Source organism: Rhinichthys klamathensis, unplaced genomic scaffold (assembly GCF_029890125.1).
Source record: "Rhinichthys klamathensis goyatoka isolate OS25496 unplaced genomic scaffold, OSU_Roscu_1.1 h1tg000169l_1, whole genome shotgun sequence".
Classification (NCBI taxonomy): Eukaryota; Metazoa; Chordata; class Actinopteri; order Cypriniformes; family Leuciscidae; genus Rhinichthys; species Rhinichthys klamathensis.
Window position 1 is genome coordinate 2,868,804 of NW_026606700.1, and position 23,449 is coordinate 2,892,252.

A 23,449-nucleotide genomic window follows, 5' to 3' on the forward strand; every position below is an offset into this window, starting at 1 on the left:
TATCGTCGTCAACGAACCTTTTATCACGTGACGAAAACGAGACGAGACGCAACGTAAATGCTGGTCATGTGACGATGACTATAATTAAATGTATAATGCAATATCGTTGACGAATAAAAACGAGACTAAATGTGGTTTACAAAATAAAACCTATGCTAAAATGTCTCTTCGTTTTCGTTGACCAAAACGAGACAAGACGAAATGTTATTTAAGGTTACTTGCATTATTATTAGGCCTATTATGCAGCATTTCTGTTTCCTGTGTCACTTCAGGGGCTGCATCAGATCGCACTGCGCAGACGCAGGCGACTTCACATTCAAGCCCCACTCGCGGCATTATTTAGAAGATGCAGCTGCGTGAGTTACGGTTGTTTCACACATACTCCGTGTGTAGTGCGTATGCGGTGCGTGTTGCGGCTGCTCCGTGTGTATGCAGGAGCAGCACGCGCTATTGTGCTTCCACATGTGCTGCGTTTGCAATGCGCAACTGATCTACGGCTGTACCACAATCACAACATTTATTCTCTATTTTTTATTTCAAATCAATATTTTTAGCCTACATCCATTATGTCGCGTTGTTGCTGTTATGCACGCACGAGCGCATTGCCGGACCGCATCCACGTGCGGTGTGAGCGCTCTAACCATAGGCTCTAACCTATTCACAGTGGTGCGGGAAAAATACGCACCACATAGCCTACACACTGCAAACGGAGTATGTGAAACAGGCGTTAGCATAAACGACAACAAACAAGTCTGACACATAGAAAGGGATTCGTCTTTGGGAGAAAAAGAAGAAATGACATTTGGAAAAACTTTCATTTCATCATGTGTGTAGGCTACTTCTAACATGTTTGGTTGGTAAAATAAATATGTTGTAAATTCAAATCAGAGCGTCTTCCGTGTCTGGAATGGATGCATTATTGAGTATATAAGGTAACAATAATATAGATAACTACAAGAAGATAAGATTGTTTGAAATGGGTTTGGCTAAAATAAAATTTTGGTTTCTTCTATACTACTAGGTACTTATACTATATTGACTGGGTTAAATAGAATTGCATTACTAAAAAAAAACTAAAATACAATTTTCATTGACTAAAACTAGACTATTTCTTTCGTTGACTAAAACTAGACTATTTCTTTCGTCGACTAAAACTAGACTAGACTAAAAAGAGTATGAACGTGACTAAAACTAATAAAAACTAAAATGACAGCTTGACAAAAAGACTAGACTAAAACTAAAATTAAAACAGGCCGCCAAAAACAACACTACGTAAACAGGATTAAATTGTGGCTTATAAGTGGAAGTCTGATATTGGAAGTCTGTCTGTAATAATAATTTTTAATAATTTAAAATATATAAATGATATTTTATGTTAAAGCAGAATGAATCTTGTATTCATTGCGAAGTTGACAGGATCATTTATAATGATATTTTATTCCCCAAGAAGTCGTCGTCTTCTGTGCACTTTCTAAAGTGTAAGAGATGCAGTTGTTGAACTTTTACTAAGTTTATGCCATGTTACTGAATTACAAATGGAATTATTTTAGATGTAAAGTTCATTAAGATTCATTAACAGTGCTGATGTTGAGATATCATGGAAAATTTACTTTTAGTATGCGCTTCTTGTTTTGTCCCTTTTGACAGGCTTTCTTTCATCTCATATTCCCTTTCTGTTTTTTTTTTTTAAATGACTTGTTTACTTTCGGTAAATAACACTGAATTTTACTTGTAATTTGGTTATATGCTTTTGTCATTTTTATAATTGTATGATTATTTTTTAATAATATTAGTACTTCATCTTAAACTTTTTTCAGTTAGTTGCCAAGCAGCATTTATCTTTTTCATTTCAGTTTTTAAATTTTTTAACTTTTTCATCTAATATTTATATATTTTACTTTTCATTTTAGTTTACGATAACATCCCTTTTGGGATGTAAACATATACATTTTTTGTCTGTAGCACACTGTGCAATATTACTCAAACAGTGATATGAGGTTTTGATAATGCTGCACACTGCAAATATGACAGGTATTTAATAAATTGTACAGTGTTTTTCTATCATAATTATTAAAGACAGTCCACTTTGTGAAATTGCAATTATAGTGGAACACTGTGATTGCTTCAAAGCGGCACGTTTCAGACAGCATGTTCAGTCATCTTAAGAATCCTCTAATCAGTTCACAGGGATGACTTTGTATGGTTGTTGTCGGATAACATCCTTTTTTAAAAACAAGTGGCTTTAGATCTATTCAACATTTTCAATCCTTTAAGCGTATGAAACAGAAAACAGCACTTTGTTTTAATTAAATTTAGTGCCGTTATTTGTAAGACTAACTGATTGGACTATGTGAAACGTATCTGATGATGAATAATTGAAAGAACGCTGTTACCGCCGTGTCCTCATTTGTTCGATGTCCTCTGAGAAGATTCTTTGAACAATACTTGGGAAACATCATAAGCTTTATGCAAGTCTGTCTTTGTATATGCGAGGCTATTGCAATGAAAGAAGATAAGATTTCAAATAACATATGGTATTACTAAGACTTTGACTAAACTAAGCAGTAAAAGGAAAGAAGATATTTGATGACACATCGTCTTTATGGTCCCTGAATGTGTTTTGTTAAGGTCAGTGGTAGAGGCGGAGAGCACGGGACGCCACAGAGTTGTCCTTGTGTTATGAACACAGACGCGCAGTTTCCTCCGTTGCGATACAAGTGCCAGAACATGTATTTTCATATTTGCTCTCTCTGGATAACATACGTGGTGTTGAAAAGGGTGACATATTGTATTCCCCGATTACAGTCAAAGCTGCTTTGCGGCTGTGAGAGCATTAGCTTAGCACCGCTAAGCGTGCCGGGAGCGCTGGGAATCTGAAGAGGCAGAAAGGAACTGTTACATGGAATTAATAGATCCAGCGCCCCTATTCATCATCTGCGGCCTCCAGCGGGTTTTTGATGAGGATGTGGGGCTTTTCTGCTGGTCCCGGAGTAGATCAGCCGGGTCACGGAGAGGGGTGCTGGGGGAGGGGGTTGTAATTTCACATGCTCGGACATGCACACAATTCCTGCCACGGACATTCCCGGTTAGCTGTGGAATGAGCTGTCCTCTCTCCTCCTCTACAAACGTTTGCTCTCTGGTGTTTTATTAAAGGAATAGTTCAGCCAGAAATGAAATTCTGTCATTATTTACTCGCCCTCATGTCGTTCCAAACCCACATGGTGTGTTTTTTTTTTCTTCTAGTGAAGAAAAAAGAAAAACATTTTGAAGGATTTTTATGTAGCACTTTTGATAACAACAGTTCAACTTCATAGTAACTGTGTGCCAAGCTCTGAAAGGAACAAAAAAACAAAACTAAAAGCACCAACAAAATGTGCGTTGTAGACTTAAATTTCAGTCTTTTTTTACATAAAGCTTTTGTATGAATTAAGATTTAGAATATAGAGTTCCTATAGTCATTACTCTAATTCCAACAAATAATTTGCATGGTTTTTTTTTTTGTCTTTCTAACCAATTAAAATACCTGGCCCTGAAGAATCATTCGTTCACAGTATGATTGTTACCGATTAACTCAAGACTGTTCAATTTTCATTTAAGAACAGATTTCACACCATTTGCTTCTTGGTTCGGTTCGCTTTCACAAGGCAACCATTCAAAGAGTACCAAAATGTGTTTATGGCAGTTACATGCGAGTACAACGTTACTCTTATTGGTCAGCGTTTTCTCTGCGTCATCCATCAAGATGATTGACAAGTTCGCTCCATGAGCTTATTGTGGCTTTATTTGTAACTGTTGAGAGACACGCAAACACTATATGAATGTGGCTGTCATTCCCGCTGGTAAATTATATACTACATTCATATTAATACTGCAGCAAATTCGAACACGCTCTCTGGATCTCCCAAGTGCTGTCTAGAGGTTAACTGTGTCAAGACATTTGTATTATTATTACATGAAAACGCACCAGGTTCCGAAACAAACGTTCATGTGTGAAAGCACCCTAAGAGGTTTTTCTCATAAAAACCATAAGTTTGCATTGATTCAGATCAATAATCTTCAAAATCAGTTCTATACTGATTTTGAATCTTTTTAGCCAATTCAATGTAAAAGGCCTGGCCCAGAGGCATCATCCACTTGCAATGAGTATTTACAGTGATTCAAACCAATAACTCATATGTTTCAGATTTCAGATTTGTTGGTCTTTTTAACCCATTCATTCATGCGTTGAGTCTTTACATGGATTCAAATCCTTAAGTTTAAGACTGATTTTGATTTAAAAGTACTGCTCATAAGTATCATCTGTTCATAGTGATTGAAAGTAATGCGGTAATTTGCATGTTCAAGGCATGACAAGTCTTTTTGATTAATAATCAGTTCGCAATGAGTCTTTACACTGATTCAGACCAATAACTCAAGTTCATTAATGTTTTGACTCTTTTTAACCAGTTCATTTAAAAAACAAAAAACTTTCTCATAGGAATCATATGAGATTTATTTTAAAATATCTTCATCATAAGAAGCATACATTTGTAGTGAGTCTTTATTAATACATAAAATAACTATGTTTAAGACTGATTTTTGAATTCATTTTAAAGAACCGGCTCATTAGAACCATACCTTGTGAGTCATATGGACCAATTTTATGGTGATTTTATGTTGCTTTTTGAGCTCGAAAGCTGAAAATAACCACAGTTTTCATTTATCACTTTAAATGTGATCAGTTCAATGTCTGCTCTCATATACATATAGAAATTGAAAGAAAGACTGGCAGAGAGGGTCAGGGGGAGAAAGTGCACTCTGGGGTAATGAAAAAAGCTAGAATCCTCCAAAACTACAAATAACGATGGCAAACTGTGGTTAATTGGAGCAGATACTTCATTTATGCAGTAATCAGATGTATAAACATCTGGAAGGCAGCTGTGGCTGTCAGCCATGTCTGGAATAATGTCCCGGTTCTACCTCCGTCAGCACACAGGTGCATTCAGCCCCCAAACAGCACGTTCCTGAACACCACTTTCCTAAATACTCTGACCAACAACAAAGAGGCAGAGCGTAAAGTATTGGGCGTTTGTTTTCATCAGCTTAACACGACCTACTACATAATCTTCACCCCAAAAGTCTTTCTCTCAGCATACAAAAAAAAAATAACTGTGACATGAGTCAGGGTGATGTGAACCACTGTAGGAAGCTTGTGAACAGAATGTCAGTCTACTCAAAAGTGAAACAGAAAAGTGAAGTGGCACGAACTTGACGTCCTCACACATTCCATCAGCTTGCAAAACTAGCACCTGTCTGCATGCTGGTATTTCATATGCTCTGTTGTTTTCATTTGAATGAACTATGATTAACTGTTTTGACACTTGAAAGAATCCGCACTGAGTATGTGATTTCTATAGGTAATTTTCAAGCACCGTCTGTTCACATTCACCTCACTTGCCTTTGATTCAGTTTTATTGATTCATTCAGTCAGTGAGATTAGACTTATTCAAACCAATCAAGTCTGATTAATATAAAATAACTGGTTTAAAAGAAACATCTCTTTCCATTGAGTTGCTACACTATTCACTGATTTCTTTTAAATGAAATTAATACTTTTATTCAGCTGTGAGAGAAAAGATATTTACTATGTTGCCAAAAAAAATTATCTTTTGAAATTCTATTAATCAAATAATCCTGAAAATAAAAGCATAACTGTTTTCAACATTGATATTAAGCATATTAGAATGATTTCTGAAGGATCATGTGACACTGATGACTGGAGTAATGATGCTGAAAATTCAACTTTGTCAACTCATCACAGGAATATATTACAGTTTTAAAATATATTCAAATAGAGACGGTTCTTTTAAATTGTAATAATATTTTACAATATTACTGTTTTACTGTGTTTTTGATCAAATGCAGACTTGGAAAGACTTATTTCAAAAACATACTGCAGACCAACTATAGCATTGTATGTTCAGGATTGATTTTTAACCAATTCATTCAAACTAAATGGCTCATAAGAATCATCTGTTACTTCATAGTGAGCTATTATACTGATTCAAACTATAACTCGAATGTTCAGGACTGAGTGTTGAGTCTTTTTAACAGATTAATCTTAGTTGTAGAGTCGTCATTTTATTTGCGGCACCCAGTCTTTCTTAGCCTGGGGTGCGTTTCCCAAAAGCATCGTTGGCCAACTATGAACGCAATTTCCATTGAACTCTATTGGTAACGACGGAACTTGCGACCATAGTTGGCTTTGGGAAACGCACCCCTGGTTGACACCGTTGTAACTGAGAGTGGAATGTTCATTCACAGCCCATTTCCAAAGGGGCGTCACCAATGGACGTTGTTCAAATGCCTCTGGGCGCAATTGGATAGACCTAAAACCAATCACAGAGCTATCGTCATCGTGTAAAGCCCGCCTCGACGTTTGTGATTGGTGCCTCGATTTGGAAAAATTGGAAATGGGCTTGAATGGGCTCTTGGCCAGACGGACTTGCGGAGCAAATCTCAAATTTGCCGGGAGTTCATCAGGGTTTTCCTATAGGCTAAGTCTTTCTCTCTTATCACAATCAATTCAATCTATCTAAAACTTCCAGCTCAGCTACAATGTTATTTCTTTTGTCACGACAGTGCAGAAAACACTCTCAAGAGTAGGGTAGTACAGTGTTCGTCCAACTACAGATAAGCAAGTACCATAAACAGAAATTAAAGTCCTAAAAATCATTCACACACCAGTATTGTTTTAAAAAATTGACCCGATTTTTGATTCTCAACGGTCAGCCTCTCACCTCTGGTTTCCTATTAGCTAGTGATCTCATTCACACTGTCAGATGGCACAGCTGAAATTTGGATCTTCAAAGCTCATTTAACACTGAAGGTTGCATACTGTTTCCTCCACAATTACCCCCCACCACCCCCCAGCACTTTTTCAAGAAATTCTGATTATTTTTTGCTTGAATGCATTGATTTGTTTCTTTGTGTATTTTTTTCTCCCATCTGTCAAAAGCTTTCTCGTAGTACTATTTGTCAAAAATAACAATGCACTTCCAGGAGGAAAAAAAACCCCTCGAATTTTGGAAACCAGAGTCCCCTGAGGCACTTTAATAAGTAGTGCTGTCCTCCTCTTTGTTTTGCTTTTTTGGGACACAAAATTAATAGCTTTTATTTTTAGGAGACCCATAAAAATGCTTTGGATGCATTTCTGTTGTTTTCGATTATTATTTGATGTGCCTTTTTAATCAAGACTTTAAGCTGCTTTTAAGAGGATAGTTCACCCCAAACTGAATATTCTGTCATCATTTGCTCACCCTGATGTTTTTCTAAACATTATTTTGTTGTTGTTGTTGTATGGAACATAAAAACAGAAATTTTATATTTTGACCAATTTATATAAATAATATGTAGTCCATGCAATCACAATAAATGAGGTCTGGAGCTTTCAAACTCACAAAAGCACCATAAAAGTGGTCCATATAACTTCTATTCATGCGCCATATTCATAGTCCCCTGAAGCTATGTGATTCAGAAGACATCAAAATTAAATAATTATTTACTGATAATCTTCTCAAGGGTGCCGTTAACTGTCAACTTAGATTTGTAAAATAATCATTGAGATAATTTTTGTGATCTGCTTCAATGAATTCTTTGAAAAGATCTAAAAGAATGTCAGAAGTCAAATTCATTCACCAATCCAGCATCGCTACCTCCCTCATGACCTCTCATATGGGTTTGGAATGACTTGAGGGTGTGAACACAATGATTGAATTGTGAGTTTGTTTAAACCCGAGGCAGCATATTGGAAATTAGTTGTTTTTATTTAACCGTGTAAGAGTTAGAACGCACCAAAAATAGAGCAGACCTAGACGCAGTCTCGGGGCGCTTCATGAATCGTTTTTTCTTTTTTCTCTTCTAAAGACAGACGAGGGAGTCCATCAAGAGAAAGCTCTTTGAAAGATGGCCTGACACGGGCGGCAATCAAAGCATCTAAGAGGAAATTGCACCAGCGATGGCATCTTACTTTGTTGGAATGGCAGGGGAATGAAATATATCAATCTAATTTCAATTTAAACCCAGAAAAGTTTCAACCGGAGCACTGCGGCCCACTCCCAAACTCCCGCAGCTTAATCGTTCCTTCTCCGCCGTGTCTGGCCCGGATCTCCACTAATTGCTGCATTTTTCTCCCCTTGTAACTCTTGAGGAGCAACTCTGGAGATGTGAAAAAGGGGTTGGTTTTTGATGGCAGATCTTGAAAGGTGATGAAAGTTGAAAGTAACATTATTGCCAGAGGGGGAAAAGTCTCAGCATATCTTTCTTTTTCTTTTTCCATCTTGACGGTTTGAATTTTGCATGACCACTAAAGGTCTGGAGGTCTAACGATTCTTAAGCTTGCTCTATTTATATTCAGGCAGCTAGCGCTACCCCTAGGTTGTTTCAAAATGGCCGAGTGCCGCACGCCACAGCGGCAGACGGTTTCTCACTGGCATTGATCTTAGCAGAGAGTAATGATTTCTCATGATTACAGACAGGCTGGAATTGTAAGCTTGGTCTCAACGGAGAAAGGAAAATGCATTATTCCTTGTGCAGATTGCGCTGTCCTTTTCTGAAAAATTCAAGTGTAATCACAACACTCTTGAAAAAGCATTATGTGCTGTATAATTTCCTATTTTTTAAAGGTGGCCAGGTGAAATGAAATGCTTTATCTATTATACATGGCCAGAGGATGGCACATGAAGGGGCTCCGTTGAAATATTTACCTCTTCTGTAAAGCGAATCAGACGGCATGCTGTTTGTGTTTTTTTTTTTTTTTGGGGTGTTAATGTTATTACATGGGCCACTCTCAAAGAGAACGTAAATTTCCATGCGATTAATTTGCTTTCTTCAAGCTCTGAATGCGTTCCCAGAGGGACCGGTGTTTTATGAAATATGTGAATAAGCCATGGCATGTTTTTATTTCCTGAAAAACCTTTGCTGTTTATCAATATGTTCTCTTACACTTTGGCCCTTCAGGACGTTTCTACAATTCTGTTAAGTTATTTCTCAATTTTCTCTGCGGTTAATGTGTTTGATTCTGACACACCTACTAACATCACATGAATAGAGCTATAATTTTATTTTATTTTCTATATACAGTATATATATATATATGCTGTATATATTTTAAACTCTATGTGTGTGTGTGTGTGTGTATATATATATATATATATATATATATATATATATATATATATATATATATAATAGAATTGTTAATTGTTAAAATAAAAAATTTGATTGACCAGGATACTCGTTTCCTCGACAAAATAATCTTGTGGTCACTTCATATAGACGTTAATATGATGTTCCCACGAATTAATATCTCATGGCCAGGACGTATTATCTCGCTCCCACGTCAAAACTAAATTAACGAACATGTACCCTCCCGGTCACCGTAAAAATGAAATACCAGTAGGTGGTAACAAATGACAAAATCTTTATGTGTGAGTGATTAGAATCAACAGTCATTCAATAGTTTCGTTCAACAGTTGGCTATTGAAACATTCAATCAACCGTTTTTTTATTATCATTTTTTTTTTCAAAATCTGTCATGTACCTGTATATGTAAATAGCATACTACATATAAATGATGTTTAATATGGAGATTCTGATGCTAAATAAGAAGAGAGCGAGTGTTCATTAAAATTAATGGTACCATTTGCAACCACCAGCAGTTTTACACCCGCTAATGTGGTTCTAATATGACCAAACGTACCCAAACACCATGCAGTATGTGCTTGTTGTCCACATACATTTAGCGTGGAGTGTGTGTAAACACACATTTATTCTTCATCGGTTATAAATTATATAAATAACTTTCAAATATGTATTTCAACCATTATTCCTATATGTATTCTGGCCTTTTCATGAGATTCTCGCAAAACTTAATCCAATGTTAATCCCAGTTGTATTTGCCTCTCTTATTCATAAAAAGAATAAAAAATCCACTTTGACACCCCTGCGATAATGTTCAAGCACACAATGATTCTCCTAATATAGCTCACATCTCATATAATGATTAATGTGGTCCAGATAACAGGACAACGCCTATGTTAACCTTGAGAATTAGAGGGTAAGCCCTTGAAATCTGGCCCCATTCGCTGTGCTTTACAGATACCCTGTTTGGCTACACAAACTTCACCTTAGATATTTAGTCTTAGAAGTCATTTTACGCTTATCAAACTGCACTCCTCGCTATTTCCATGCCATATACGGTGCTGCTGCTTCAGTATATAGCACACATTTATTGCGATAGTTGTGGATCTGTATTAAGTAAGGGCTGGAAAACGGTGCATGGCACAGCTGGAATCTGAACAAGAGTTTGTCACAGATGCTATCTGTGCAATCCTTCACGGCACGACTGCCGTTTATTGATTCTCTGGTGTCGGAAGTCTGAACGTCCAGTGCCACAGTTCAATTTGAACCACATTAGAGGGTGTAAAATCACTGATGGGTTGCAGATGGTCCCATTGATTTTAATGGAGACTCAACTCTCTTCTGATTTAACCACACAATCTGCATATTAAACATCATTAATGTGTATTTGCAAAATTATGCTTGGAGTTTATCAACCTTTCAGCTATTTAAAAGATGTTTACTGCCAAAGTTTTAAACTGAATATGAAACCATTTATTAGCCCTCATTTATATGTTGTATTAATATTCCAGCTTCGGTGATCACAAACAGAAAGCACCAAATACAGGGTTAAACGGCTATAGCGTGTCACAATTTGATCATAATTAAAACCTTTTTCAGTGGTGGTCAGGTCTAACATCCTAAAGATCTGTTTATATGCTATATGTCTCTGATTTCATAAGTAGTCACAGGAGACACGTTTGAGAAGCACGTCTGATTGGCTGACAATTAGATCACCCGTGACTGATGTTAATACCTGGGTTAAACAGGGCTGAAATCAAACTGCAGCTTGAGTTTGAAGAAAAAGGGACATTTTCGATGATGACACTGCAGAGCCTGACAAACTTGAACCATGAAGCAAAGCGGAATAAGCACGTATGAGCCTGAACGAAGGAATCCTTTTTTCAGACTTGTGAGTTTTTCCGTCAGTGGACCTCCTTACTTCAAAGTGTGTTATCTGCACTGGCCCAGCCCGGATTAAGGGCTGACTTGATTAGGTGTGAAATGGCTCTTTGGCCTCCGAGAGCCCGGCCCTTTGAAGTGTCAGTGTATTTTCTGGACAGTATTGTGTGTTTGGATCAATTTACACTCTCACACTGAAAGACAATGGGATGAGAATGGCTGACTTTACTCTGTCTGGTATTACATCTTAGATGCCAGGAACTTTTTTTTATTTATTCTGTGGTTTACAATAGATGGAGTTTCATGACCCTCTAAAGGTTGTTAAAGTTATTTGTAGCAATCTTCATTTTGTCCCTTTGCTTTGTGGCATTTTCAGGACATTTTAACTGGGGGTGTCAGAACTCTGAGGTTGTGAGATTGATAGATTGATTGATTGATTGATTGATTGATTGATTGATTGATTGATTGATTGATTGATTGATTGATCGATATTGTTCGATTGACAGATTTTGTCAGCTCAACCAGTAGATCATGCCGCTAGCAACACTGAGGTTGTAGATTTGATTTTATGGCAAAGTGTATACTTTGGATGCACACACAGTAAGACATTTATTAAGAAATATTCAAACCTTTTTTTTGTTTTTTTGTATAATACAAGCACTATCAGTCTGTGTAGATTAAATATTAGTTGGCTTGAATCATTTTCTAATCCTCATTATCGCCACATTAACATTTCTGGAACACAATATGTTAAAGTTGTGTTTTATATTTGTGGCATATTTTTTCTTCCTTATTTTCATGTTTTATGGCATTTTTTTGCCAAAAAGTTTCAGCAGCTTAAAATTTGGCAACTAACACCACCCCGGAATTATTGTTGATCCAAATTAGTGTGCTGTTTTATTATTTATTTTAATTATTTCAGGAGAGATTCTGAATAATATTTATGCAGCAAACAAATGTCAGTTTGTTCTTTAAACACAGTCATCCCACACTGCAAAAACAAAGAAGATATTTTTATTTCAAAATAAACAAAAACAGCCAAAAATATATTGCTAATAAAGATTTTAAAATGTAAATATAATAAATACATACTTTCAATTCCTTTTTAGTTAGTTATATTTCCTCATATATTTGTTGGTCATTTAAAAAAATATATTGTTCTAAATATATATTTATATCATCCAAAATATATTTAAAAATATACATTTTGCTTTTACCCACAATTTATTTTAAGATTGGAAATTGTATTTTCTTGCTCCTTGAAGTACATTTTGTAATGCTATTTTTCAAATGAAAGGTTTAACGGAATACATTCAATTTGAAAAATATATTTCCTTAAACTGCAATATTTACAACATATATATTTTAGAATTATTACTGATGTCCGTTCTGTTGTTTTCCCACCAAAACCATGTCATTTCCAACATCTACTCAAACCAAACTAGTGAAATGATTTAAAATTCACCCTGTATGTTCATTTAATGGTGAAATTGCGATGAAAGAAAACCAAGTAGTATGATGTACTTCTTTTAAAAATGGCAATTCAGTATTTCATCTGGTATATTAACTTTATATGATGGGGACATGAAAATATACTGTATTATTGGAGTGACCCTGATACGTGTTGACATTAAATATGCTCTCTCTCTCCTTTTCTCTCTCACTTGAAGGACATTTTCCATTGCGTGTACATTTTTTCACTGTTTCGGTTTGTCTAAAAGAGACAGCATAGGTCAAATTTTGACTTCTAGCTGAAAGCTTTTCCCGAGTCTTTTCTTCACGATGTACTGCAGCTTCTTTACCAGAACACGATGCCTCAAAGTGAGCATTCTCAGTCATGTGGCGACAACCCTGATCTCATAAGCAACAGTGGCACAGTTGGCACACGGCGTGAGATAGCAGATTGATAATAACCTTAGCAGCCAATCGGAAGTGAGCGTTGGGTCTTTAAGTACAGCTTGGCTCTGATCGGGTTAGATGTGTTTGTTAGTGAGTTTATCAGCATTGACAGGATTACATGGCTGTGAATTGTGGAAGTAAGAAGCGTGTTCCTTCACAGGTGGCGTAGATCATTTAAGAACCTGTTCATTCCATGTACTTAAACTTCATGACATGAAGGGCTTAACTGCTTGACCTTAAGCCGCTGAGTGGGGATCAGGGTCACAAGCAACCTGTGCCACAGATTGGACACATAAAGTAAGTCTATGTTGTTTTAACAATACTGATAATACCCACATATTTGTATGGTTAGTGTTCCCAAACACTACAGGCTACTTCTTGAGCTTGTTGTGTCTGATTCACCATTAGTAATCATTTTTTTTTTCTCACCTTCATGTTGTTCCAAACCAATGTTTTGTTTTGTGAATAAAATAAAATAAAATAAAATGCTGCAAATAAATTTTAGTTTGTTCTTTACATGGTTATTTCACACTGTAAAAAAAATATATATATATTATGTGATTATGTTCAATGTAAACAAAAATGGTCAAAGACTTATTGGTAACTTTTATTTTTTTAATTTTCAAGATTTTAAAATGTAAATTAATTTGTTAGAATTTTCAATTCCATTTTAGTAAGTTATATTTCCTCATATAGTTTTTGGAAATTTATATAATATTATCCAAAATATATAAAAAAAAAACACTTTGCTTTCACCCAAAATGTATTTTAAAATTAGAAATTGTATTGTCTTGCTCCTTGTAATTTTTTTTGTAATATTATTTTGCATTTGAATGTTAAACACAATATATTTTTAATTTAATAATAATATTTATTTAAATTGCAATATGTACAACATATATTCAGCATATATTTTAGTTACGTTCTGGCAAAAAAAAAAAACTATAGATTTTTGCTATATATAGTATATGTCTTCAAAAGACTTGGAATATCATGAACTATTTCTATGATATTTTGATTGGGTTTTTTGTGGCTTTTGTGTTCCACAAAAAAATAAGATAACATGCAGTGTTTGGAATGACATAGGAGTGAGCAATTTTAGTTTTTTTACGAACCATTTCACAGCAACTTCACAAACTGAAGCGAATATAAAAAAATAACGATCGGTCTACAATAAAAGTCTACAATAACAAATGCCAGAATACACAAGAAGATTACAGTCGTGCTTAAATATCTTGAGTATCAATAAGAACATGTAGTGGTCTGAAATCCACCCCTTCAATTTGTTTAATCATGTCTTTTGTCATGCATGAAGAAGTGCTACATTTTGTTTGTCTTTTATTCCTTTTTTTCCCCAGCATTATGGGAGCCAGGCTGTGTATCTGCCTTGATAAAGAATGAAACGGTTGTTCAGTATAGATGCTGTGTGAGCTATCTGAAAATGACTGCGGCTGGTTTTCATTCCTGGTGTTTTCACTGTAATTTAGAGCGGTAGTGTTAGTGAGAAGCAGAGAAGGAAAGGGTCAGCACTCAGAGTGTGACCTGCACTCACTCTTGACGTCATTTCAAATGACTTGGTGTCAGACCGTTGCAAGCCTTTTATAGAGAAGTGTTGGCTTTCGGTTAGGGAAAAGTTGTGTTTTCATGGTAAATTCTAGTTATGCAGCAGACATCATCCTCCATTTTAGCTCTGCACGACTCCAGAAAGAGGCAGAATCTGCTCCATAAACCAAAGAAAAGACTGGGATTTTTAGCATTCATCCTGTAATGCCTCTTTTATGAATTCAATCTCTTTATTTTAGTTGCAAATAGTGCAATGACTGTTGAACTAAGTATGCGGTAGCTCCAAAAAGCATCTGGACACTAAAGTCACAATGGCATATGCAAACAAATGATGCTAGATTTTTCTAGATTTCTTTTCTGAGACATTTTTGTGATTGCTTTAAATCATCTGGTCCTATATGAAAGATTTTTCTTTGCGTTTTAGTTAGTTATATTTCCTCATATATTTTGGCCATTTAAAAAAAAAAAAATATATATATATATTTATATTATTCAAAATATATTTAAATAGTTTAATACTATAAATTGTATTTTCTTTGTTTTGGTTTTTTGTAATATTATTTTTAAGGTTTTAAACTGAAAATATTTTCAATTTTAAAATCCTTATTTACAACATATATTTAAAATATGCAGTATTTTAGATATGTTTTGGCTAGAAAGGTTTTTTTTTTTTTTGCTGTATATATCATATGTCTTTAGAAGACTTCAGAACTATGTCTTCAAAACTATTTCACAGCAACTTCACAAACTGAAGCAAATATTTAAAAAAAGGATCAGTCTCAGTCTTAAATCAGAATACAAAAGAAGATTACAAGATAAACAGTCTTGATCAAACACATTATTTTGAACAGTATATCTTTTGTTTTATTATTTAACACCTGACAAATATCTGTGAAATGTGTGGCTTTGTGCTTGAGCTGTCTATCTTTAAAACCCTCTACCGCATGGTGTTGCCATATGGCAACATACTCTTTGTGTTCATTTCATTGCCACTGTCTCTTTAAGAAAACATTCTTGTGTTTTTTGTTGGAATGAGAAGACCTTATTTTAGCCAATGATGTGCTTTGGTTAAGTCACATGACATACAGTTTTTTTCTGTGGCGCGATTTTTGACAGACTGCCGTCTCTTGTCGGTAGGCATTAAGATAAATTTCCAAAAGATGATTTTATTATTCCTCTTTTTAGTGAACTTTAGCATGGGTTCACTTATGCTAAGCACTGTAGATGCTTAACCAAGTTGAAGTTTTAAACGCTTATATCTCCTAAATGCGAATTTTGTCATTGTTTTGGAGCACACAAGCTTATAGATAACCTTAAGGCTATCATATTCAGACTAAAAGCCAGAAAACTTCAATTTTGATTTCATGGGGACTTTAATTATTCAGCTGCACTGCTCAATGGAATGTACCACTACCAATTTTGTTTTAATTTTTCATGAATATAGGAGACAACATTGCTGTTCTATGAAGAGGATACGTCTGTGGAGCTCAGTCACCATCCCTCCGCCAGTACAACCAGAGGTGTAGACGCCTCAAGTTTATAGCTCGTTTGATTGACAGCCCTCGGGGAGACCATTGTCAAATCCTCCACCCTTTTGCCCTGTGTGTGGTCAGACTCTGTTTTCTGTCAGAGTGACAGGAAGAGGTCGTGTTTTCTGGCACTGAATGTCTTCTCTTGTTCCAGCCCAGCAGATTGTTACCAACGGTCTGTTGTGCAACTGCTGGCTGCGGGAGGGGTCTCAATGGGGAATATGAGCGAACAACATGATTTGATTTCAGTTATTTTTTGCAGCAGGGTTGTTTTCTCTGCTCTCAGCAATATGAAACCAAACCTGCCAGTACCTAGCGACTCTCCGGTGAAAAACAGCCCACACTGCTGCAGCATTTATAGCCCACAAATGCTCCACTATAAGCTCGGAGAGGCTGTTTACCTAAAGATGTGACATTATTCTTATGTTTTGCTGCACGTACGGTAAATAGATGCACGCCATTGAAGTTTAGGATATTTTTAACTGCAGGTGTTTTCTGCTCTTCAAATAAAAGGTCATCGACTTCTTTCTGTTTTCGCTGTCACTCGGTGGATATTAAAGATCCAGTTTTGCATATTTTTATGCATTTCATTTAGGCGGCTAAATTATACATGACCCATCATGATGTAGCTGTGTTTTGCTGCTCGTCATTGGCTGTGATCTTGATCAAATATAGTGCCAAGGCGTTTGGCGTTTGGTTTCTGCACATGCTAATGAAACCACCACACGTTTTTTTGCATTCAGAATTCTATCATTTTCTTTAGCAATCTAGATTGGGGGCGACCGGAGTTAGTTGTCATAAATGCAAGTGTTCTCATAATAACTATTTTTATTAATAACTATTTTTAAGTCTTAAGGTTTTTTTAGTGATTTAAATTGTACAATTTTTTTTTTTTTCATATTATTAGTTTTTTACATTTATTATTTTTATTTTGCAATAGTTATGACAGCTATAGAAGTTATATATAACTTTTAATTATTTTATTATCAACCACAACTGATAAGATAAGAGTCAACTATTTAATGTCAATTATCACATGTGAACGCCGTCATGTGAACGCCGTCAGCGTTAATCACAGGTTCGCGTTTAAAGTCTGATCATTTCAACGGAGGTGAATCAATCAAAGTTAACTTTAGCTGGAAGTAACATTATTCAAGAACCGCTATAACGTCAAAACAATCTGTTACCTTAAATTATATGTTTATCTCTGTAAAGCTGCTTTGAAACAATCCATTGTTAAAAGCGCTATATAAATGAAGATGACTTGACTTGACTTGACATGTGTTTTATGTGTTGTAATTGTCACTATATATCAGTGTTTGTTCATTTTGTTTTCATGGACTTTTAGGGTGTATTCACACTAGGAAAGTCCGATAGGTCACTTGCTTTGGTCCGGACCAAATAATTTTTTTTTTTTTTTTTGGTACGGTTTGCTTTCACACTGCTCTTTTTGCAAGTGAACCAAAATTTGTAAAAAAAAAAAAACACACACGTGTACTAAGGTCGTCCATTCATTGGACAAGGATTCTCAAGTAGGGAAATCAGGAAGTGCAAAAAAGGCTTAGGCCGTGTGTCCACCAAAGCGTTTTTCCACGCGCCTGGCGTATGTTTTCAATTGTTTTCAATGGGAGCGCCGCGTTTATAGAACGCCATGAGCGTAACGAGGTGCTGGACGTTTTTTTCACGCTGAAGCGCCGAGCGCCCGGCGTTTATACTGGTCGCCGAGAGTTGAAAAATGTTCAACTTTGGATAAAACGCAGCGCTCATCACTGTCACTTTTTACCCAGCCGTCCAATCACAGTGGAGGAGGGGCGGGACTAATACCACACACCGACCAACTGTCACAACATTCTTTCTGTACAACGACATCAACCAGCAGAGCTAACCGAACAAAATGGATGAAAAATAAATTTAGTATGAAACAAATTATCTGCGAAATCAGTTACAAGTAAACTGTGCTGCGGATATTCTGTATCATAGCAACGAAACGTCTCAACGGGAAAAAACGCTGTGTCCAAAACGCTCTCAAGCGCCCACAGCTAGGCGTCTTCAGCAGAGCGTCTAGCGTTTTCAGCTGGCTAAAAACGCTTTGGTGGACACACGGCCTTAACGTAAATTAACGCAGCATCATCCTTGTATTGTAACTATTGTTACATTATATGAACTGCAAATGCTTTTTTTTGCATCTATGCGTGATTAGACTAAAGAGAAGTATGTGAATGTCCTGATGCACACACTCATTCATTCATTCATTCCATTCCAATGATGCACACACGACGCGCAGAAAGACGCGCAACAGATGTAATGTAGTAGGCTACAACAGATCACTTTCCCATAACGCATCTCCGACTACGGAAGCCTGTTAACTCAAAGGCAAAGTGCTTTCTTGCAATTGGGTCGGTTCATGTTCACACCGTAAACGAACCGTACCAGAGTTCGTTTGGAACCGTACCGAGACCACCTCTTCAGCTGGGTCTCGGTTCGGTTGTTTGGTCCGCACCCGAGTGCGATTGCTGTATTCACACCTGCCCAAAAGGTCCGCACCAAGGGGGGAAACGAACTAGAGTTCGATTCAATCGAACCAAACAAGGCAGGTGTGAATACACCCTCAGTTAGTATGTGTGTAGTTGCGTCAGTCTGAACCTTCTGTGAATTACCTTATGGATTTTTAATCACTTTATTCATGAATCTTCTTCGTGTATTCCTACACCCTTGCTGACAGTCATTTAATTTATTACGATATTTTTATGTTAAAATATCAGACGTGTATCATAGTTATTTTACTGTTATAATTTAGGTTGAAAGCCTTTAATGGCAGGTTCTATTGTGGCAACGTAGCCCATATATTGACAACATATAGCCCTGGTCTCCCCAATGTCGGATCTGGCCTGTGGTTATCCTGTGAACAATTGAATTACTTCTCACCTCGAAAGCAACATAGCAAAACAATGAAAAATGAGGAAGATTACAAAGGATATCTCCTGAGAAATTACAGAGGTCATTACCTGCACTCCCAAAGATAAATCAGATATTATAGAACTGTTGTTAGACCAATAAACTCACTTCTTTTCCTTTTCTTTAGAATTAAACCGAGCCGCCGGCTTCAAAACGGTGAAATAAATTCGTAATCTAATTCGCTCAAGGGAGCCAAAACACTCCATCATTTCTGAATATTCAACACAATTCTCATTTTCCTTTTAATCTTTCACACACTTCCTCTTTTACATGGACTGAAAATGAAATACTTCAACTAATATGAGGGAGGTTCAGCCTTTGAGAACAATTATTAATTTTTACCAGCTCGCTAGAGGTGTTTCAGAACTCCCCCGGGCCTGGCTGTGTGCCGTCTGCCGTAGTGCCGCAAATTAAAGCGTTGATAATTAAGAGATAACAAGACGAATCTTAAGGCTGCTTCTCCTTCTGAGCACATGACTCGAGTGCACTGTCTAAAGGAGGGACGGTTTTCCGGCTCTCTGAATTGCACATATGGAGTCTTCTTTGGCAATTGTGAAACAGAAGAACATCTCGTCTCTTGTGGAACAAGGTCACCCGCCTGCGTTAGTCCATCAGACAAAGTGCGCGAGAGCTCGCGGCCCGATGCAGCGACCTGGAGCTGAACCTCATCTGTGTCGAAGGACTCGCCACTGCTTTTGTGTGCTCTGCTGGCATTGGAGATTCATTGTAACAGGAGAAATTGCTTTTGGGACACATCAGCTGGAGAGTGGCTCCAGTATTAGGAAACAGATGCACAGAGGAACACAACAGCAAGAGGTGAAGACGGTTCTCATGATTAAAATAATGCAGATTGAATATTCATGATGAGAATAATACAGTAATCATATTAATCACAAGTAACCAATATTTGCTGAAAATGTTTATTTGCGCACAAATTAGTAGCACGAAGACATTAATGTATACTGTATGTATATGTGGGTGTCATATTCAATAATAATAATAATAATAATAATATGTAATATTATTTTCAGTCAGCTGTTCCATAAAAAAAAAAGATATGTGTGTATGTATATATATATATATATATATGTGTGTGTGTGTGTGTGCTGGGCAACGATTAATCATATCCTAAATAATTATATATATATATATATACACTCACCGGCCACTTTATTAGGTACCCCATGCTAGTAACGGGTTGGACCCCCTTTTGCCTTCAGAACTGCCTCAATTCTTCGTGGCATAGATTCAACAAGGTGCTGGAAGCATTCCTCAGGGAGTTTGGTCCATATTGACATGATGGCATCACACAGTTGCCGCAGATTTGTCGGCTGCACATCCATGATGCGAATCTCCCGTTCCACCACATCCCAAAGAAGCTCTATTGGGTTGAGATCTGGTGACTGTGGAGGCCATTTTAGTACAGTGAACTCATTGTCATGTTCAAGAAACCAATTTGAAATGATTAGAGCTTTGTGACATGGTGGAAGTAGCCATCAGAGGATGGGTACATGGTGGCCATTAAGGGATGGACATGGTCAGAAACAATGCTCAGGTAGGCCGTGGCATTTAAACGATGCCCAATTGGCACTAAGGGGCCTAAAGTGTGCCAGGAAAACATCCCCCACACCATTACACCACCACCACCAGCCTGCACAGTGGTAACAAGGCATGATGGTTCCATGTTCTCATTCTGTTTACGCCAAATTCTGACTCTAACATCTGAATGTCTCAACAGAAATCGAGACTCATCAGACCAGGCAACATTTTTCCAGTCTTCAACTGTTCAATTTTGGTGAGCTCTTGCAAATTGTAGCCTCTTTTTCCTATTTGTAGTGGAGATGAGTGGTACCCGGTGGAGTCTTCTGCTGTTGTAGCCCATCCGCCTCAAGGTTGTGCGTGTTGTGGCTTCACAAATGCTTTGCTGCATACCTCGGTTGTAACGAGTGGTTATTTCAGTCACTGTTGCCCTTCTATCAGCTCGAACCAGTCTGGCCATTCTCCTCTGACCTCTAGCATCAACAAGGCATTTCCGCCCACAGAACTGCCGCTCACTGGATGTTTTTTCTTTTTCGGACCATTCTCTGTAAACCCTAGAGATGGTTGTGCGTGAAAATCCCAGTAGATTAGCAGTTTCTGAAATACTCAGACCAGCCCTTCTGGCACCAACAATCATGCCACGTTCAAAGTCACTCAAATCAACTTTCTTCCCCATACTGATGCTCGGTTTGAACTGCAGGAGATTGTCTTGACCGTGTCTACATGCCTAAATGCACTGAGTTGCCGCCATGTGATTGGCTGCTTAGAAATTAAGTGTTAACGAGCAGTTGGACAGGTGTACCTAATAAAGTGGCCGGTGAGTGTATATATATATATATGTGTGTCATATTCAATAATAATAATAATAATATGCAATACATATTATTTTCAGTCAGCTGTTCCATAAATTAAAAAAATTATATGTGTGTATAAATATATATATATATATATATATATATATTGATTGACATTTTATATATATATATATAATTTATACATATTATGCTATTATTATATACATATATTTAGCATAAATGTATGATTTTTTTTTGTTATTTCCCTTTAACGTTGTTGTAGCGTCATGAATTGATTTGCATTTCATAGTTATTTAATTTTTTAAATGGCAGGTTAGACTGTGACAACTTACCTCATACGCTGCAACAGCCAGCCCTGATATGTCTTAAAAATGAATGTGTAAAATTGACAGCCTAATCTTTATTTGTATATTTTTTATATGCATATTAAGTATTTTTAGTCAGCCGTTTCAGTGTGCAGTGACAGCCCCCAACCCCCCCAGTATCCCCTCTCTGAACCCTGGGAATGGCCCGGGATGTGCCCACCTGAATCATGCATCTGATTTTCCAACACCTAAACGCTGCCTCGCTTGAAGTCTGCTCATGCTGCGCCGGTGGGAATATTCAAAGCAGGTCTTATGAAATATTTATCGGAACATGAAAATTTCCCTGTATTTTAATTACCTGTTTTATACTCGAGGTTCAATAAAGATTAAGTGAGCCCACTGCTCAGAGGTGACTCAGTGTTCATTTACAGAGATTATGGTGAATAATTAAAAAAAAAAATTGGTTGCTCTGTGAGTTGGAAGAAGAACCAATGAAAGGATTTATTCAGAGTCAAGCCACATCCATTAATTTTGAATGCAGCCCAAAGCACCTGCACCGAGTGTTGGCATGTTTTATTGAGAGAGCGGCTGTGTTTTCCAAGATCACATGCCCGGGAGGTCTCAGTCAAAGGTCTTCTCTTCAGAATCTATATGTTGTGTGTCATCGCACATAAAACCCCTTAGCTAAACGTAAACTAATGAGGAAAAAACACCTTCAGTACATTCAGGCCTGAAACATACTCCAACGCAAGTACGTCAATGCATGCGCTTCAAGCGTCACAAACCTGATTTTCACGCGTCATAGCAATTCATAGCGCAGTGCACAAAGTACATGTTGCATTTCATAGTCAGGGGTTAGGGGGAATCGTTAATTCTGTGTCTATGTATTGCTATCTTGCAATAATTAATAAAAGTTATGTTTAAAAATACTAAAAATCTGATAACTGTATGAAATCGTTAATTCTGTTTATTTATTACTGTCTTAACAGTTATAATATTAAAATATTACAAAAAAATCTGATACATTTGTGAAATATTTCTTATTTTAAATAATTGTAACAAATATTAATTATAAGTATGAAATTGTTGATGTATTTGTTCACAAAATGTAATTGCTTGGTAAAAATTCACTCTTTTTGCCCCGCAGAAAATATTAAATATTTAGTACTTAAAAATATGATATAATACGCACACACACACACACACACACACACACACATATATATATATATATATATATATATATATATATATATATATACTGTGTACATGTGTAAATATATATATATAATAAAAATATATATATTTAAAAAATAATAAAATATATATAAAGATATATCAGATAGAGCCAAAAAATTAACAAATTTGTTTACAGAAAGAAATTGATTGGGAAAAAAATCACCTGTTGTATTCAAAGACAAAAAGTACATTTTTGAGTACACTATTCTTTGTAAGTATAAGAACGCATGTGTGTGCCTTATTTGAAACAAACACATTGACATCTCTGTCTTCTCATAAACAGGTACATAATTGTAATATTTCTAATTGAGGTTGGAAGGTGGATTTCCTCGTCCCTGTCTTGTTTAGGTGAGGATGTCCCTCTGGGAACTGTCCCTGGAGGAATGTGTGTTTTGGTCTTGGCAAGCACTGGTGAGCATGTGAGGAGGGCACTGTGCTTGGCTCATTTACATTGATGGCAAGACTTCTCCTTTGCTGGCATTTTCACCAGCCATTGATCCACTGCCTGCCTGATTAATCTTCTATAAAGGGATCAGGAGTCAAT

The 23,449-nt window shown here is 36.5% G+C and overlaps 1 protein-coding gene across 3 annotated transcripts in view; it reads left to right on the top strand.

The window, feature by feature from the left end:
* Nucleotides 1–23,449, top strand: part of fibcd1a (fibrinogen C domain containing 1a) — a 127,191-nt gene that overhangs the window by 60,114 nt on the left and 43,628 nt on the right. The gene's annotated exons all lie outside the window — the stretch shown is intronic.